The sequence below is a fragment of the Oncorhynchus keta genome, chromosome 12 (assembly GCF_023373465.1).
Source record: "Oncorhynchus keta strain PuntledgeMale-10-30-2019 chromosome 12, Oket_V2, whole genome shotgun sequence".
In the NCBI taxonomy this organism is placed as follows: domain Eukaryota; kingdom Metazoa; phylum Chordata; class Actinopteri; order Salmoniformes; family Salmonidae; genus Oncorhynchus; species Oncorhynchus keta.
This window is the reverse complement of record NC_068432.1, coordinates 8,742,700-8,764,036: the sequence shown is the minus strand read 5'-3', so window position 1 is coordinate 8,764,036 and position 21,337 is coordinate 8,742,700. Positions and strand designations below refer to the sequence as shown.

Genomic DNA, 21,337 nt, shown 5'->3' with positions numbered 1-21,337 from the left:
AGTTTAGTGATGCAGATCATAACTCAAAATGCCACCCTAAGGGCCCATATATACACACAGCCCTGCTGCTGTTCCCATAATACTAGACAGATCCTTTATGAACCATAAAGAATGATAGAGGACTCTATGGCCCCAAAAAATAGTTTTAGCATGGGCAGCGGGGTAAAGGAAGGACCACAAAATTCCATCTAGGTCATCAGGAGGAATCAGCCAATATAGTTAGTGCTATCTGGGATCCTTGCCTAACCTTAACTGTTTTACATTAGAACTTTAATGAAGTGACAGAGTTGGGACATCCCAAGGATACCGTTTAGAAATTTCCAATGAAATGTACTCATGAGTAAACATCCCATAACTGCAGGTGGAAGTAAATCACTAACCTTGGATTTATACTTGTTCAAACAAACTCCAGGGGGCAGTATGCACCCTTCCAAATTATTTACCAACTCATAGTAGTAAAATGAGAAAATGGATTACTTCAAAATGGAGATGGCCTCACTGGTGGTGCCTGTGAGCACAGACGCCATAATGTGACAGATACAATGAAGAGTGCTCTATTGTTCTCTTTGCCATGAACTGAAAACAAAACAAACAGATACAGTGCATTGGTAAAATATTCAGACCCCTTGACTTTTTCCACATTTTGTTACACAAAAGGCTTATTCTAAAATGGATTAAATAATTCCCCCCTCATCAATTTACACACAATACCCCATAAATGACAAAGAAAAAAGAGAGTGTCCTAGACATTTTGGCAAATGTATTAAAAATAAAAACTGAAATATCACATTTACATAGGTATTCAGACCCTTTACTCAGTACTTTGTTGAAGCACTTTTGGCAGTGATTACAGCCTCGAGTCTTCTTGGGTATGATGCTACAAGCTTGGCACACCTGTATTTGGGGAGTTTCTCCCATTCTTCTCTGCAGATCCTGTCAAGCACTGTCAGGTTGGATGGAGAAAGTCACTGCACAGCTATTTTCAGGTCTCTCCAGAGATGTTCGATCGGGATCAAGTCCGGGCCACTCAAAGACATTCAGAGGCTTGTCTTGAAGCCACTCCTGTGTTGTCTTGGCTGTGTGCTTAGGTTCATTGTCCTGTTTGAAGGTGAACCTATGCCCCAATCTGAGGTCCTGATCGCTCTGGAGCAGGTTTTCATCAAGGATCTCTCTGTACTTTGTTCCATTCATCTTTACCTCAATCCTGACTAGTCTTCCAGTCCCTGCTGCTGAAAAACATTCCCACATCATGTTGCTACCACCACCATGCTTCACCGTAGGGATGGTGCCAGGTTTCCTCCAGACATGAAGCTTGGCATTCAGGCCAAAGAGTTCAATCTTGGTTTCATCAGACCAGAGGATCTTGTTTCTCATGGTCTAAGAGTCCTTTAGGTGCCTTCTGGAAGGTTCTCCCATCTCCACAGAGGAACTCCAGAGCTCTGTCAGAGTGAGCATCGGGATCTTGGTCACCTCCCTGACCAAGGCCCTTCTCCCCTGATTGATCAGTTTGGCCTGGCGGCCAGCTCTAGGAAGAGTCTTGGTGGTTCCAAACTTCTTACATTTAAGAATGATGGAGGCCACTGTGTTCTTGGGCACCTTCAATGCTGCATACATTTTTTGGTACCCTTCACCAGATCTGTGCCTCAACACAATCCTGTCTTGGAGCTCTATGGACAATTCCTTCGACCTCGTGGCTTGGTTTTTGCTCTGATATGCACTGTCAACTGTGGGACCTTATATGGACAGGTGTGTGCCTTTCCAAATCATGTCCAATCAATTGAATTTACCACAGGTGGACTCCATTCAAGTTGTGGAAACATCAAGAATGATCATTGGAAACAGGATGCACCTGAGCTCAATTTCGAGTCTCATAGCAAATTGTCTGAATACTTTGGTAAATAAGGTATTTTCTTTTTGCAAACATTGCTAAAAACCTGTTTTCGCTTTGTCATTATGGGGTATTGTGTGCAGATTGATGAGGAAAATGTTTAATTTAATCAATTTTAGAAAAAGTCAAGCGGTCTGAATACTTTCCGAATGCATTGTATATCCATCTACTTGTAGGACAAAAACAACAAGGTTAAGGCAATCTTCCAAATGGGCAGGCATTTCTCACAGGGACAAAAATGACACAACATGATAGGTAGGAAATGGTAGGGATTTCAATTAATGGTTGCTGGGCTTAAACTCAATGCTTCTCTTTTCATCTTTCTCTTAATTCATATCACTCTATGACACTGTCCTTACTCTGTAATGAAGTGACACACTAAAATGTAGTTAAAATGCAATATATTCATCCCGACTGTAAGTGCACTAGACCAGGGCTGTCAATATCATTTTGCCTCATGGGTGGTATTCGGCCATCACTGGGGGCTGGAGGCCCACACTGAAAATTGGTTACATTTCCTCAGCGTCCAAAAAATACAAAATAAATAGTCCTCTATCCATCGTGCTCCCCGACTGCCTGTCGTTTTGGTGATTAAGCTAGACAGATTAAAGAGGTCCATAAATGTAGGTCCAATATAATTTCTATACAGTTTTGATTTAGTGTCTTTTTTTACTCAAGCCAACGATTTCAATGCCGTCCGTGGGTAGTTTGAGGATAAATAAATAAAAATAACATTTAAACCGCCCGTATGATTGACACACCTGCACTAGACAAAAAGGATACCTACAGCTGCAGACTCTCAACCTGAACATGAAGACTTAACTTAAGAACTATCAAGACAGAGAGAAGATAGTGGGATTATGCAGTGCTATGGAGGGGGAAGCATGTATTGAATGCCACACTCCATTAATTACTGTAAGTAAACCAAGGTTATTTTACTTTAAACCCATCTTTTTTTACCCTTTTTCCTCCCCAATTCAGGAAGCAAAGGTCGAGAGCCGTGCATCCTTCGAAACACAACTCGACTGCACCGCTTCTTGACACAATGCCCGTTAAATCTGGAAGCCACACCAATGTGTCGGCGCTAACACCGTACACCTGGCGACCGTGTCAACATGCATGCGCCCGGCCTGCCACAGGAGTCGCTAGAGCACGATTGGATAAGGACATCCTTGGCGGCCAAACCCTCCCCTAACTCGGACGACACTGGGCCAATTCCCCCGGTCACAGCCGGCTGCGACAGTGTCTGGACTCGAACCAGGATCTCTTAGGTCACTGCACCATTCAGGGGGCCACCTGTAAACCCATTTCAATATGAAACTCGAAAACTATTTCTCACAATGATAAAAGGGATCAATTCAATGACATGCAAATGAAACAACGCAAGGAGCTAGTACTGACTTGTCTTTTGATACATTAATTGACATGAAGAATAAGACATTTCTAAATGTAACTTATTGCAACAAAAAAATAGGAGAATACTGTTCTGCCCCTCAAACTGGAAAGTTTACCCTAAAGGCTGACAAAACAAATAATAAAAAAGGTACCTCACATTTCAAAATGATTGGAATTTATTTTACATTTGATTACCATAGTTGAAATGCTGCATCGCGGTTGTAACTTGTGTTACTTTTAAAAAGTACATTCAGTAAGTGTATCAATAACGAAACTAATTGTAATACAATTGTAAAAACATAGGTAAATCAAAAATGGATTAATCATTGCCAGTGAAGCACTTGTCAGATACTGTAGATCATTCTACTTTTACACAGACACACTTTTTACACAGACACACATTAAAACATAGAGTGCTTCAAATAGAGCACAACCAATTATGAACATGTATACCTGTCGTCAGCATACACAATTCAAGGAAAAAAGGGAATTCTTTCTGACCTTTATGACACGCTTTGAAGTCAGCAGCATCACACAAGCTTAATTTGAAGCAACAAGCTCATCTTAATGGAAGACATTTGGAGTAAAACAAACGTTGGTTGTGAAAGGGAAGAAGATGGAGTTTGACATTTGCACCATATTGTGGCAACCAATTTTCCAGAAGTCCACTTGACATAGCCAGGCCTCTTGTCAGTTAAAAAGTAACTTCCAGGTGCTATATAAGGCTTGTGGCCTCCAACACTCCTGAGGCAAATAAGCCTGCTTTTATTTCCTTCCTTCCTTCCTTCCTTGCACACACACACACACACACACACACACACACACACACACACACACACACACACACACACACACACACACACACACACACACACACACACACACACACACACACACACACACACACACACACTAAATTTGTGCCAGGCAATTGGTGCCAGAGCAAATCTACCTTTGCAAACTATCAGAATGCAAGCAAGAATAAACCACTCTAGAACACACAAGTGAATGATGAACACACAGAGGGAAGAGAAAGGCAGAGAAATCATATTTCAGACGGCCCGATGTCGAAGGTAACCAAAGGCTTTTGACCATACAAAACACATGGACTTTCAATGCTGATATCACATTTGTCACCAATGGGGTTTCAGGCAAACTGTTTCTGTATTGAATTCAAGAGTTCCTACAAATATTTACACAGTAGATACAGGCACTTATATGTCATTGGCTGGAGTGACCCAACATTGAGAGTTTTGCACCCCTGTAGTTTTTCAGGGTTCAGTAGGCAACTGGACATGATTTATTCTTCAACCTTCTCCTCAGCTATAGTTCAGTTATGGTGGAGATCCTAGATTTCTTCTTACCCCTATGATGAGAGAAAAATGAAATTCATGTCACTGCAGAATCATCCCTCTAACCTTACTAGTCTGTCACATAACAGTGTCGTGGAAATTCCTTACTGATCCGAGTCAACTGTAAAAACAGGAACAACCAGATTTTCATAGTGCACAGGCATTTCAGGAATGCTCTGTCATGGATACGGTCATCTGACACCTCAAATCTCAGTGTTATCAGTCAGTGAACAAAATAAGGCTAGACAGTGTTACCTGAGAGATTTGTCTGAGCTAGATCTTTTCACAATGGCTGTAATGCGATAAAGTTGACTAGCGGTGTTTTTCTATATATTGCATTGTGTTGTACTTTTTTGCTCTGGCATGAAGTTTCACCTAGATACAGATCTAGGACTAGCTACCCCTTCCCCAAACTTTAACCATTTGTGAGCAAAATGCTAAACTGACCTAAGATCAGTCTAAGGCCAACTTCACCCTACACCGACCTTTTCAGGGCAGAAGTCGTGATTGGTGGTTGTCCGTACTTTCCCTGGCCGGCCCTTGATGACTGCATAACAGAACATGGTGATGACCATCACAAATAGGAAGTAGGTGGTATGCATTAGGTGCAGATTGATGACCAAGCGGTCGTCCTGCAAAGAGAGACATATCTTTAGCATCAGGTAAACACTTTCATGAAGGACGTAAATAGTGTACTTGGAAACTAGCCATTTCATCTATCAAAAAAGCCAACAGAACCCCCCCATTCATCGTAATTTCATATATAAATAATGTTTTAGAAAAACTGGTTAGTATCTGAATTATCATAGTGCTCCCCTAGGACGAATTTGGTTAAAGTAAAATGTAATTGAATTGCAAATAGTGTAATATTACAAAAGCACATTATTTAGTCATGAGAACCATATTAGCTAATGTGCACTTGGGGATTTAGATGTACAGATGCCATTCTGAATGTATTATAACATTTAATTGGAGAGAAAACACAAGGAAGATAAATCACTCATTCAGGATATATGAAGTACTCGAACGGCGAGTCAAAAGTTTGGACACAAACTCATTCAAGGGTTTTTCTTTATTTTTACTATTTTCTACATAGTATAATAATAGAGAAGCAGTCAAAACTATGAAATAACACATATGGAATCATGTAGTAACCAAAAAAGTGTTAAACAAATCAAAGTAGCCACCCTTCTGCCTTGATGACAGCTTTGCACACTCTTGGCATTCTCTCAACCAGCTTCACCTGGAATGTTTTTCCAACAGTCTTGAAGGAGTTCCCACATATGCTGAGCACTTGTTGGCTGCTTTTCCTGCACTCTGTGGTCAAACTCATCCCAAACTATCTCAATTGGGTTGAGGTTAGGTGATTGTGGAGGCTAGGTCATCTGATGCAGCACTCTTCTCCTTAATCAAATAGCACTTACACAACCTGGAGGTGTGTTAGGTCATTGTCCTGTTGAAAAACAAATGACTAAGCGCAAACTAGATAGGATTGCTGAATACTATGGTAGCCATGCTGGTTAAGTGTGCATTGAATTCTAAATAAATCACAGACCACACCAGCAAAGCACCTCCACACCACATCCTCCATGTTTAACTGTGGAACCACACATACGGAGATCTTCTGTTCACCTACTCATTAGACCAGGGGTGTCAAACTCATTTCGCATCGTGGGCCACATACGGCCTAGGGAGATGTCAAGTGGGCCGGACCATTAAAATTATACCATACTCTGCTATAAATAACCAAAATATCATGTCTTTCCTTTGTTTTGGTGTAAAGAAGCACAAGAACATTAGGAAAATATTGAAATTTAATGAACTATCCTTTTACAAAACATTTCATGAAACACCTCATATTTCCTTAGACAAATGTGCAATTTACTTTTATCATTCACAAATATGCATTGCAACTGATCCCACTGATTGTACAAAGGCACAAAACTTTAATTGGTACTGAAAAATATAGTAATGCACTTTAAGATTAAATGAGACTTTTAAAGAAAGGAATTTTTAAACCACTTACACATACGCATATAAAATCTAAATGTAATCCCTGCGTACACCTTACAAACTAAGGAGAGTGATTTTAAATGTGTAATGAAGAAATGTTCGCCTTCCTGTAAATCTGTAAACTTCATACATGAAACATACATACACATACAATACATACTGAAAATGTATGGAGTTGTATGAACAGTAGAATTCCATCACACAACTTTTGTTTTGAAGCTGCTGACTAACATTAAAGTGCACATTTTTTAAATCACCACAGTAAGGATTCATCTTCACAGAGCTGTATTCTTTCAATGCAAACAGTATCTAAGGCAGCATTTTAAAGGTGTTAGTCTAGTCTGGACTTGTATTTGTACCTGAAACTTGGCATCTTTTGGCCTGTACAAGTGCATCAACACCAGGTGTCATGTCCTGACTAGCTGTCACTTTCAGAATGTCATTTAAGTGCTTGTTTGTGAGCCTTGAACGCATTTTTGTTTTATTGATATTCATCACTGAGAAAATTTGTTCACAAAGGTAGGTTGTCCCAAACATGCACAAAATTTTAGCAGCCAGGGCTGTTAATTTGGGGTACCCTGGTAGTAGATACTGATAAAATCAGGGCAGGGTTGCCATTTGCCAGTTGCATCTCCCACAAAGTCAGCTTCAACTTAAATGCATGTATGTTGTCAGAAAACTGTGTGACAACTTTTTTTGCGGCCTTGCAACATTTTGTTCAGATTGTTCAAGTGTTCAGTAATATCAACCAAGAATGCAAGGTCCCGTAGCCATTCCTGAGATTGTAATTCCAACACCGGTTTTCCTTTTTTTCTCCATGAACTGTCCGATTTCCTCTCGTAGATCAAAGAAATGCCTCAGCACAGCGCCTCGGCTTAACCATCTCACTTCAGTGTGGTATGGCAGGCTGTGGGTAATGTTGCTGTCGCTGAGAAGTTTGTCAAACTGACGATGGTTCAGACCTCTGGACCGGATGAAATTTACAGTGCGAACAACCACCTCCATGACGTGGTCCATTTTCAGCGACTTGCAACACAATGCCTCCTGGTGCAAAATACAGTGAAATGTCCAGAAACGATCTCCTCCATTAAGGGCTTGTACTTTGTCTTTGAACTTTGTCGCGACACCTGCTTTCTTTCCGACCATGGATGGCGCGCCGTCATAGCCAGGCTGACAGCGGGACCAGTCCACTCCAACTCTGTCCAATGCAGCAAGGACAGAGCCGAAAATGTCCTCGGCTGTTGTGGTGTCCATCATTGGCACCAACTCAAGAAACTCTTCAGTAACAGTCAATGTCTCATCAACTCCTCGAATAAATATGGCCAGTTGGGCCACGTCTGTGATGTCAGTGCTCTCGTCAATTGCCACGGAAAATGCAATAAATGACTTGACTCTGTTTCAATTGACTGTCTAAATCTGCCGATAGTTGGAAATCCTCTCTGCTATAGTATTGAAATGCTAATATTGGCAAAAGCTTGTCGCTTCTCGGGACATACAAGTTCAGCCGCCTTCATCATGCATCGTTTAACAAAGTCACCGTAGGAATACGGCTTCGCCATGCTAATGCTATTTCGCTAGCAATTAGGTAGCTGGCTTTTACCGCTGCTTCACTGACTTCTCGGCTCTGGATGAAAGTTGACTGCTGTTTTCAGACCCGCCAGCAATTCGTTAATCTTATCTCTTCTCAGTTGTCCTTGCAAGCCGTCATATTTTTCGCTGTGATGAGTCTCGTATCGAATATTATATTCCTTCAATACACGAAACTTGTTGCAAACACACCAAGCACAAAGGTTTTCCGTGCATCTCTGTAAATAAATAGGACGTGGTCCATTTTTCTTTGAAAATTCTACACTTATCTACTTTTCTCCGTTTGGATAACGACATTTTGGCTAATGAGGGTGTAGTGGAGAGGTAGAGACATTAACAATCTTAACAACGTCGTAACAAGCAGCAGATGGCGCATTGATACCGTCTGCTGTTTTCAGTCTGTCTCAGTGATGCGGCTTGTCTTAAAAAAAAAAAAATTAATTCCATGTCTTTTATGCATTTTTTTCCACTTTCAAATTATCCTGCGGGCCTGATCGAACCTCCTTGGGGGCCGGTTCCGGCCCGCGGGCCGTATGTTTGACACCCCTGCATTAGACCAAAGGACACATTTCCACCTGTCTAATGTTCATTGCTCGTGTTTCTTCATTGCTCGTGTTTCCAAGCAAGTCTCTTCTTCTTATTGGTGTCCTTTAATAGTTATTTCTTTGCAGCAATTCGACCATGAAGGCCGGATTCACGCAGTTGATGTTGAGATGTGTCGGTTACTTGAACTCTGTGAAGCATTTATTTGGGCTGCAATTTCTGAGGCTGTTAACTCTAATGAACTTATCCTCTGCAGCAGAGGTAACTCTGGGTCTTCCTTTCCTGTTGCAGTCCTCATGAGAGCCAGTTTTATCATAGCACTTGATGGTTTTTGCGACTGCACTTGAAGAAACTTTAAAAGTTATTTTTAAATGTTCTGTATTAACTGACCTTCATGTCTTAAAAATGTTGGACTGTCGTTTATCTTTGCTTATTTGAGCTGCTCTTGCCATAATATGGACTTGATATTTTACAAAATAGGGCTATCTTCTGTATACCACCCCTACCTTGTCACAACACAACTGTTTGGCTCAAACGCATTAAGAAGGAAATAAATTCCCCAAATTAACTTTTAATTGGATTGCTGTATGCACCTGTTATTTGAAATCCAGCTGACTACCTCATGAAGCTGGTTGAGAGAATGCAAATAGTGTGCAATGTTGTCATCAAGGCAAAGGGTGGCTACTTTGAAGAATCTCAAATATAAAATATATTTTTATTTGTTTAACCCTTTTTTTGGTGACTTACATTGTTCCACACATGTTATTTCATAGTTTGTCTTCACCATTATTCTACAATGTAGAACATCGTAAAAACATTTTTTTTTTAAACTAGATTGAGTAGGTGTGTCCAAACTTGACTGGTACTGTATATATTTTTATAACACAAGGCCCGCACTGGAAAAACATTGTGCACATGTATCTATCTATATGTCAACAGTTCGCAACAATGCCTAATTTATAACCAATTACAGATAAATCCTAAATTGCCCTACGCACACACACACACACAAATATTCAAATAAAATACTATAAAATTCAAACTTTTATTAAATCACACTTGTAAGATACTCAATCAATTAAAGCTACACTCGTTGTGAATCCAGCCAACATGTCAGATATTTTGCATATTTCAACCCTGCAGGCGCTACACAAAACACTGAAATAAAATATAAAACATGCATTACCTTTGACGAGCTTCTTTTGTTGGCACTCCAATATGTCCCATAAACATCACAATTGGTCCTTTTTGTTCGATTAATTCCGTCCATACATATCCAAAATGTCCATTTATAAAGCGCGTTTGATCCAGAAAAGAACAGCTTACAAAAAACGCAACATCACTACAAAATATTTCAAAAGTTGCCTATAAACTCTGCAAAATATTTCAAACTACTTTTGTAATACACTTTAGGTATTTTTAAATTGTAATAATCAATCAAATTGTAGACAGGGGGCAATCTTTGTTCAATACAGGAATGAAAACAAACCAGCGCTACTTTTCACGTCTTGCACAACTCACAAAAGTGTTACCCAGTTCCAAGTTGGCCTACTTCTTCATTGCACAAAGGAATAACCTCAACCAAATTCCAAAGAATGGTGACATCCAGTGGAAGCGGTAGGAACTGAAAACAGGTTCCTAAGAAATATCCCTTGGCAATGAGGGAACAGAGTTAGGGAACAGAGAGAGGCAAAAAACAAAACAAAATTCTGAACAATTAGTCCTCTGGGTTTTGCCTGCTACATAAGTTCTGTTATACTCACAGACATGATTCAAACAGTTTTAGAAACTTCAGAGCGTTTTCTATCCAAATCCATGAATACTATGCATTTCTTATATGTCTGGCATGAGTAGCAGGAAGTTGAAGTTGGGCACGCTATTTATCCAAAAGTGAAAATTCTGCCCCCTAGCCCCAAGAGGTTTTAAGACTATTCTGTGTGGACCATGACGTTTCACACCAATGCTTAGTATTGAGTTTGATAAACGCTCAATTTAATACAAATGTTGCCTTGGACCGTAGGACAACTGATATTCCAGTGTTTTCCATAAATACATGGAGTATGGTGGCATCTGGTATATTCTAATGCCTTGAATCAATCTGAAATACACAGCTAAATAATAAAATACTTTAATGAATTTACCTCCCAGATTGGTAAAATGTGTTGTGGTATTGAGTTGGAAGACTCAATCTATGAATTTAATGTGGTGTTAGTTGTTTTGGATATGGTCTAGGCCTAGCCCTATATGATCAGAGGGGTATACTGCAAAGCAGGTTCAAGGGGGCAAGATGTTTGAGTCAGAGTTGGTAGGATTGCAGACCTGCCAGTCAGTCACTGTGGGTGGGATTTTGAGAGAAGGGAGTATATTAGTGTAGTCTAGTGTACTCTCAATTTGAATTTATTGTGGCAAAATGAAAATGAAATCTAATCTACACTCCCAATTTAGTTTGTGGAAAATGTTTTTTTTCCGTCAGGTAAATATGGATTCCCTGTTGAGAACCAACATACAATTGCAAGAAAACATTTTTTTTAAATGCTTGATTCAGTCAGTTCGACACCCTTTATAAAAAACTAGTCACACAATCAAAGCACAGAAAATAGCCTATGCGCCCCGACTCGAAGGCTGTATAGGCCAATAAAACACGCAAAAGAAAAATGGGAATGTGACACAAAGCAATAATTAAGTGGATTTCAACTCTCGTTACCACTTGCGTTCTAATAGTACTCAGATCCATTGACTTTTTCCACTTTGTTACGTTACAGCCTTATTGTAGAATAGATTAAATACATTTGTTTCCTCATAAATCTACACGCATGGGGTATTGTGTGTAGATTCATGAGGGGGATAAATTGATTGAATCTTTTTAAAAATAAGGCTGTAATGTTACAAAATGTGGAAAAAGGGGTCTGAATACTTTCAGAATACACTGTACATTACATGGGACATGTACATTCACTCACAGAAGACGATGAGTATCATGCTCTCCCTCGCCCATAAAAATGTATTTGACTGATAGACAGCAGACTGACAAACCAGCAGTTTTCCTCTCATCACTCACTTTGTGACTCACAGGCGCCTGTCCTATCAATAGATCACTAGAAAAACACTAATATTCTACTAACAGTGTGCACTTAGTTGTCACGATGTTACTGACCTGAGGTTATTCACAGTCATGAGCAATTGACTGATACCCATTAGTCTTATTCAAAAGTTTAAAATAAAAATAAATAAATAATCAGGCCTTGAGTGGCGCAGCGGTCTAAGGCACTGCATCGCAGTGCTACAGGCATCACTACAGACCCGGGTTCGATTCCAGGCTGTGTCGCAGCAGGCTGCAACTGGGAGACCCAATAGATGGCGCACAATTGGCCCAGCATCGTCCGGGTTAGGGAAGGTTTGGCCGGCCAGGATGTCCTTGTCCCATTGCGCACTAGCAACTCCTGGCGCATGCACGCTGACTTCATGCGCCAGTTTTACGGTGTTTCTTCCAACACATTGGTGCAGCTGGCTAAAGGGTTAAGCGAGCAGTGTGTCAAGAAGCAGTCCGGCTTGGCAGGGTCGTGTTTCTGAGGACACATGGCTCCCGACCTTTGCTTGTCTGCGTCTGTACAGGAGTTGCAGCGATGGGACAAGACTAACTACCAATTAGAGGGGTACAAATACCAACTATATATAATTTTAATATTTCTCTCTACGTACTACAATATTGCCTACATTCAAGTCCAACATTGACTTTCAAATACAGGCCTAGTCATGAAATAATGAAAGACAAAGATACAGATGATTGAGTATATGGATGCATTGCAATTCAGGGCTCAGTGGCACTCAAACTGTGACAGGGAAGACGTTGCTGGCAGCAGTGATGGTCATAGACGTGCTAAACACCACTCGCTCACAGTGGTCGTGCAGAACGCACTCATCAGAATTCCATGACGCTGGCAGCGTGAAGGTGATGTTCATCTCCTTGTGAGCTTCCATGCCTTTGAGGACACACACAGGCACACATACACTTATAAGTACTCCGACAGGTAAAACAGCCTCACGGTTGGTAATGTAAAGATTGTGCAAGTGACATGAGCTCCACTGTGAAGAATATGACTTAACATGTGCCCTGCAACAGCCCATATACCCTCCAACAATATATCTGTCAATCAATTCACATGTAAAGTACATTTTTGGGAAAAACCGCAATGACTGCAAACATATATTCAAACAGTCAGACAGCTTTGAGACTGGCCTGCCATGCCCATGCCCTTTTTCTTAATCCTTATGTGAAAAACATAGACTTGTGTCCTAAATAGTAGGTCGTTTGAGTATGCAAAAAAAATATTGTGCATCATGCATTGTAAGCATGCAAAAATATAATGTTTTATAGTATTTTAATTGTTGAAATTCGAGTATGGTTTAAATGCCAGGATGTTTGTCTAATTTCAGCTCTTCATCTAGTAGAATTTGATGACCACTTTTACACAAAGCATTGTAAGAGTTGTAAGAGGTGGACTGCGGGTGTTAGGCCCGAGTTCTCTTTAAGCAGCCAAACAACAAAACTAGGCTACTTAAAACTTCTTAGGGCTGAGATCCTGCTAACGGGATCGATATGACAACAGCCAGTGAAAGAGCAGGGCGCCAAATCCAAAACAACCGAAATCCCATCATTAAAATTCCTCAAACAGAGAAGTATTTCACACCATTTTAAAGATACACTTCTTGTTAATCGCACCACAGTGTCCGATTTCAAATAGGCTTTACGGTGAAAGCACCACAAGCGATTATGTTAGGTCAGAGCCAAGTCACAAAAACACACACAGCCATTTTTCCAGCCAAAGAGAGGAGTCGCAAAAATCAGAAATAGAGATATAATTAATTACTAACCTTTGATAATCTTCATCGGATGACACTCATAGGACTTCATGTTACACAATACATGTTTTGTTTGATAACGTTCATATTTATATTTAAAAAAATCTCAGTATACCGTGACGCGTTATGTTCAGTAGTTCCAAAAACATCCAGTGATTTTGCAGAGAGCCACATCATTTTACAGAAATACTCATAATAAATGTTGATGAAAATACAAGTGTTATACATGGAACTTTAGATATACTTCTCCTTAATGCAACCGCTGTGTCAGATTTCAAAAAAGCTTTACGGAAAAAGCAAACCATGCAATGATCTGAGTACTTTTAAACTAAATACTAGTATTTTCTCGTTCTCTTGGCCCTTGGCAGAACCTTCAAACTAAATACTAAACCATCTTTTGATTGGTTTAGGGACTAGGGAGGTGGTTGCGTTATTGAGGTCATATTAATCAGGCCTTTTGATTTGAACATACTATTTAATTTATGGATCAAGCCTTCGCAGTCATTCTGATCTCGTTCCCAATGATCAGTGCTTTAGTTTATTATGTTGCTCTCCAGTGGTTCTGAATTTGCTATGCACCCAACTGTCCACGTTCTTTTGTGCAATAGCCTATTGATTTGAAAAGGTTATGTGTACTAAACTTCCCCACCTACTCAGCCAGTCAGGAGCCGCTACTGCGCTGTGGAAGTTGTTTTCACGGCTCAAGAAACATATTGCTGCAAAAAGGGAAGAAACAGTGTTAGAGCTCAGCAAGCAAACTAGTTAAATGGCGTGAGGTAATGAGGTAACCTTATTCATCATGAATGAACACACATCTGATGTAACCACATAGTAAAGTGAGTGAGTAAATCAAACCACTATGCATGTTGAGAAAGAGAAACTACTATGCTGCTTCCCCCTTCTTTGCATACAGGGAAAATAGTTGCCTGAAAGTCAAGCTTACACTAAATGGGGTGCAACCCTGCATAAGACCTGAAAGACAAGAGATTCTGCTGTTGAAACATGTTGCACACACATTGATTGTTGTTTTTTATAAGGATCTATTTTACCGTCATCACAGACTGCTTGTTGACTTGCCAGAAGATTCCGCCTCTACCGTTACTCTTGTTTGCACTGAGCTGCGCTGGGGTTTTGATAGAGATCCTGGTAAACATTAAGGCACTGTGGAGCTGGTGCGAGATATGGGTCGTATAAAGTACCTCAATGCAGAGATGGGATATGCCACTGCACAAATTTGACCTTTATCCACACTGCTCCAATGACAAATTGAAATATTTCTAGTTTTCCCGGAAAACTGCCCTTTCCCCCTCATGCTAGCTAGTCTTAGCCACAGCAGCCATTATAGAATGGCATGTTGCATTAAACAAAGGGGCCGATTAGCTGACACTGCCATTTCAAAATGGCTGCGGTGGTTACTGCTAACTAGCTACTGCTAACCTGGACAAAAAGGTCAGTTCTGGGGAAACTAGCAGTAATTCAATATTCTTGATGGTACAGTGTGGTTAAAGATCAAATTTAAAGTACCGTATTGATGTTCGTTTTCCAACCCATTTGTCACCCAGGTTCCACAGTGTCTTAATTTAACCACGATTGCGTTCTGACCCCAGTTCAAACAAGCGTAACGATAGTGTCTGTATCTTCTTCGGTCTTCGGGATCCATTTTGACAGAATATAGCCTATTAGGTAACCCTGGTCCTGGGGTGCTGCAGGCACTTCATGTTTTTGATTTATCTAACCTGGAATATCAGGTGTGTAGAATTTAGTCAATCAATTAACTGATAAATTAGCTAGTTGGTCTAGTGTAGTGCCTAGTTGGGACAAAATCCTGCAGTATCTGCAGCACTCCAGGAACAGGGTTGCCTGGCCTAAAGGCATGACTGGCACACCAATCTACCTTGGTACAATTCTAGTTGAGCTGGTTTACATAGCTAGCTAGTTCCCTATGCCAAGTAAAATAATGAGCTAAGCAGCTAAGTAATTAGCCCAAGAATGTACTGAATGGGCTAGGAAGTAGCTAGCTAGTACTGAATGGGCTAGGAAGTAGCTTGCCTGGAAACCCCTTTGCTGAATTGCATAATATTCTACGTCGGGCAGAAATTAGCGTTTGAAACAGATACGTTTTCTCTCACGACCTCTGCAAGCCAGAATGTTGAATCAAATTATATTTTAACGGAGTTGTCCGTGTGGTTGGTCCTTTTGGCGGTAGGAGTGGGAGACAGTATATCCACAGGAAAGTATAATGACATCAACTTTCCAAAGCTCTGGTAATGCGTTGAGATTTTTATCAGCTGAAGTATGCCAACAAGATAAAAATACATGAAGGACACTCATCCATACTTGCTGAGCTTGTGCACATTTAAAAATGGTACTGTGTATGCTTCAGGTGCTACAAATCTGAATACATTACCAGCACGTTGAGAAATTGATGTAATTATACAGTACCAGTCAATAGTTGACACACCTACTCATTCCAGGGTTTTTCTTTATTTTTACTATTTTCTACATTGTAGAATAATAGTGAAGACATCAAAACAATTAAATAACACATATGGAATCATGTAGTAACCAAAAAAGGGTTAAACAAATCCAAATATATTTTATAATTGAGATTCTTCAAAGTAGCTCCCTCGGGAACAGGCCCTGAGCCCCGTGATCTGCGTGAAGAGGAGACGGAGAAAGAGAAGTCGAAGGCGGGCTGCCTACTGAGAAGTCGAAGGCCATCGAATAAACCCCCACTTCACTCAATTCTGCTAGCAAATATGAAATCTTTGGACAATAAAATTGACGAGTTACACTTAAGATTAAACTACCAACGGGACATTAAAAACTGTAACATCTTGTGCTTCACGGAGTTGTGGCTGAACGACGACAACATCAACATACAGCTGGCCGGTTAACAATGTACCAGTAGGATAGAACAGCGGCGTCTGGTAAGACAAGGGACAGCTGTCTTTGTATTTTTGTAAACAACAGCTGGTGCACGATATCTAAGGAAGTCTCGAGCTATTGCTCGCCTGAGGTAGAGTTTACTACCTACCCAGAGAGTTTCATCTGTATTCTTTGTAGGTGTTTACATACCACCACAGTCAGAGGCTGGCACTAAGATAGCATTGAATGAGCTGTATTCCGCCATAAGCAAACAAGATAAAGCTCACCAAGAGGTGGCGCTCCAAGAAACCGGGGACTTTACTGGAGGCAAACTTAAAACAGTTTTACCAAATTTCTATCAGCATATTAAACGTGCAACCAGAGGGAAAAGAACTTTAGACCACCTATACTCCACACACAGAGAAGCATACAAAGCTCTCCCTCGCCCTCCATTTGGCAAATCTGACCATAATTCCAACCTCCGGATTACTGCTTACAAGCAAAAATCAAAGCAGGAAGCACCAGTGAAGTAGATGCTAAGCTACAGGACTGTTTTGCTAGCACAGACTGGAATATGTTTCGGGATTCCTCTAATGGCATTGAGGAGTACATCACATCTGTCATTGGCTTCATCAATAAGTGCATCGTTGACGTCGTCCCCACAGTGACTGTACGTACATACCCCAACCAGAAGTCATGGATTACAGGCAGCATCTGCACTGAGGTAAAGGCTAAAGGAGTGGGACTCTAACCTGGAAGCATATAAGAAATCCCGCTATGCCGTCTGATGAACCATCAAACAGGCAAAGCGTCAATACAGGACTAAGATCAAGTCGTACTACACCGGCTCTGGCGCTCCTTGGATGTGTAAGGGCCTGCAAACCATTACAGACTACAAAGGGAAGCACAGCCGAGAGCTGCCCAGTGACACGCGCCTACGAGACGAGCTAAACTACTTCTATGCTCGCGTCGAGGCAAATAACACTGAAACATGCATGAGAGCATCAGCTGTACCGGAAGACTGTGTGATCATGCTCTCTGCAGCCGATGTGAGTAAGACCTTTAGACAGGTCAACATTCACAAGGCCGCAGGGCCAGATGGATTACCAGGACGTGTACTGCGAGCATGCGTTGACCAACTAGCAAGTGTCTTCACTGACATTTTCAACCTGACAACAACAATGAGACAGCCTATAAGGAGGAGGTCAGAGACCTGGCCGTGTGGTGCCAGGACAACAACCTCTCCTTCAACGTGATCAAGATGAAGGTGATGATTGTGGACTGCAGGAAAAAGAGGACCGAGCATGCCCCCATTCTCATAGACGGGGATGCAGTGGAGCAGGCTGAGAGCTTCAAGTTCCTTGGTGTACACGTCACCAACAAACTAACACGACAGTCGTGAAGCGGGAGCAATAAAACCTACTCCCCCCCAAGAAACTGAAAAGATTTGGCATGGGTCCTCAGATCCTCAAAAGATTCTACAGCTGCACCACTGGTTGCATCCCTGCCTGGTATGGCAACTGCTTGGCCTCCGACCGCAAGGCACTACAGAGGGTAGTGCGAGTGGCCCAGTGCATCACTGAGGCTAAGCTTTCTGCCATCCAGGACTGGTTTGTAAGGCTGTTAACATGTTATCTAGACATTTGTGACAAAATATATATATATTTTGCCGAACATTATATGTTTACTGACACTGGTCATATTCAGCCGGTGTCACCCTTTTGTAAATGTATTAGTTATTCTACGCTCTGACACAGTCAGACGAGGGTGCTCTGGAATCTGAGTAGCCGAAGTGAATTTGAAAATGCAAGAAATATGCTAGCTAACTGGATAACAGTCATTCAAGTTCTTGCTAGCTGTGTATAGCCACCGAAAACCGATACGAGGGGAAAAAGTCAGTCACCCACCCACCCTTCCAATGACATGACATCCTCCAAGCAGCTAGCTAACGTGCTAGGCTCCGCATTTTTAGCTTGCTAAATATATACACTAGCCTATTAGCCACGTTGTGACTGACTTGTGATCATTGCACTTTCTAGTTTCATGGTATTGTCATTCCCAGCCTTTGTTACGTTCGTCCGTTTGTATCCTAAATTGAAACTGAGGCAGCAAATAACGTACCAGGGCAGCTGTGATTTAACGTTACCACCTGATAGCAATATTTTTGGACTACCAATACACGTATTGGTTAATTAAGATATTAAATATGCATCCATCTCTTCTGCCAACAATGCCTTAGTGTACGTCAAGTCAAGTCAAATAACATATTTATAAAAAGTCTCTACTTTCTTCACTGCCTCAGCATACGACAAGTTCTTCTCTACTCTAACCCTGGAAACCTCAACCTGCCTCTCTTGCACGGGACATTTCTGATGCCCAGCTCCATGGGCACCCCTACAATTAACACATTCCACTACTTTCCCCAATACTACACATTCCTTTGTCTCATGCCCTTCTGCACATTTCTCACACCTTGGACCCTTCCTCCTACACACTGCTGCCACATGCCCATAAGTTTGACACCTGTAACATCTTAATGTAATTGGCATATACAGGATAACTTATATACAGTTGAAGTCGGAAGTTTACATACACCTTAGCTAAATACATTAAACTAGTTTTTTTTACAAATCCTAAAATGTAATCCTAGTAAAAATTCCCTGTCTTGGGTCAGTTAGGATCACCACTTTATTTTAAGAATGTTAAATGTCAGAATAAAAGTAGAGAGAATGATTTATTTCAGCTTTTATTTCTTTCATCACATACCCAGTGGGTCAGAAGTTTACATACGCTCAATTAGTATTTGGCAGCATTGCCTTTACATTTTTTTACCTGGGTCAAATGTTTCGGGTAGACTTCCACAATCTTACCACAAAAACTGAATTTTGGCCCATTACTCCTGACAGAGCTGGTGTAACTGATTCTGGTTTGTAGGCCTCCTTGCTCACACACACTTTTTCAGTTCTGCCCACAAATTTTATATTGGATTGAGGTAAGGGCTTTGTGATGGCCACTCCAATACATTGACTTTGTTGTCCTTAAGCCATTTTGCCACAACTTTGGAAGTATGCTTGGAGTATTTGTCCATTTGGAAGACCCATTTGCGACCAAGCTTTAACTTCCTGACTGATGTCTTGAGATGTTGCTTCAATATATCCAAACAATTTTCCTACCTCATGAAGCCATCTATTTTGTGAAGTGCACCAGTCCCTCCTGCAGCAAAGCACCCCCACAACATGATGCTGCCACCCCCGTGCTTCCTCCAAACATAACGGTGGTCATTACAGCCAAACAGTTCTATTTATGTTTCATCAGACCAGAGGACATTTCTCCAAAAGGTACGATCTTTGTCCCCATGTCCAATTGCAAACCGTAGTCTGGCTTTTTTATGGTGTTTGGGAGCAGTGGCTTCTTCCTTGTTGAGGGGCCTTTCAGGTTATGTTGATATAGGACTCGTTTTACTGTGGATATAGATACTTTTGTACCTGTTTCCTCCAGCATCTTCTCAAGGTCCTTTGCTGTTGTTCTGGGATTAATTTGCACTTCTCGCACCAAAGTACGTTCATCTCAAGGAGACAGTACGCAAATATAAACACCATGGGACCATGCAGCCATCATACTGCTCAGGAAGTAGATGCGTTCTATTGTTTATACAGATGAACGTGGTACTTTCAGGCATATGGACATTTCTCCCAAGAATGAACCGGACTTGTGGAGGTCTACAATTTTTCTTCTGAGGTCAATCTTTTTTCTCAGGCAACCTATTATATGTAAACTTCTTACCCACTGGAACTGTGATACAGTGAATTATAAGTGAAATAATCGGTCTGTGAAAAATTACTTGTGTCATGCACAAAGTAGATATTCAAACCGACATGCCAAAACTATAGTTTGTTAACAAGAAATTTGTGGAGAGGTTGAAAAATTAGTTTTAATGACTCCAACATAAGTGTGTGTAAACTTCCAATTTCAACAGTATGCTAACTTCAATTTTTCAGGCAAATACTCAACTTCAAAACTCAAAAGAACAGACCGACTCTTCTGTTTCCCCACTCTCGCCACCCTGTCTGCATCGCATCAAACGACGAGCATCACATACACCAGGAATCTTTGCCCTCAGCTGGTTAATGTTTATATCTACTGGTACCCCAGTTATCACTTCTTTCATTGGTGCCCTTTTCTTGAGATCGAAACAATTCACTTTTCTTGCCTCCATTCGTTTTACTTTGAGTGCATTCTTCCTTTGTCCAACAGAAACACAAATAATTATCACTAGACCACTTCTAGTTCTTTTTTTTCACCCACCATGAAACCACAAATGGATCAGCCAAAAGTCAAGAGTCCACTTTTTCCATAAACTTCACTCCTACTGTCACAGACTCTTCTTCCTCCTGGTCCTTGGTACATACCTCGGTCTCCGATAAATTTACAGCACCTACCACCTCCAATACTTCACTCTCATTTACTTCCATTGCTCCTTCTGTCTTCAGCTCCCTCTGCTTACACTTTCTAGCATTCTTCTTTGACAAACCATCTCTGTCACGGCTGGCTGAAGGACTGGACCAAGGTGCAGCATGGTAACCGTACATTTTCTTTATTTAAGAATGACGCTGACAAAACAAAGAACAAAACCAAACCGTGAAGCTTTGGGCTATGTGCCCTGAACAAAGTCAAAATTAACTTCCCACAAAACAGGTGGGGGAAAAGGGTACCTAAGTATGGTTCTCAATCAGAGACAATGATAGACAGCTGTCCCTGATTGAGAAGCATACCAGGCCAAGAAATAGAAATACAAAACATAGAAAAAAGGACATAGAATGCCCACCCTAGT

At 41.0% G+C, this 21,337-nt stretch overlaps 1 long non-coding RNA gene across 1 annotated transcript; it reads right to left on the bottom strand.

Annotated features, from left to right (window-relative positions):
- Positions 1-4,430: 4,430 nt before the first annotated feature.
- On the bottom strand, positions 4,431-21,095 carry LOC118391654 (uncharacterized). Its single transcript, XR_004827178.2, has 3 exons — positions 20,812-21,095; positions 5,121-5,267; positions 4,431-4,649 (listed from the first exon to the last, which is right to left on the bottom strand). It is a non-coding gene; the product is annotated as an uncharacterized LOC118391654 (long non-coding RNA).
- Between the last annotated feature and the right edge of the window lie 242 nt (positions 21,096-21,337).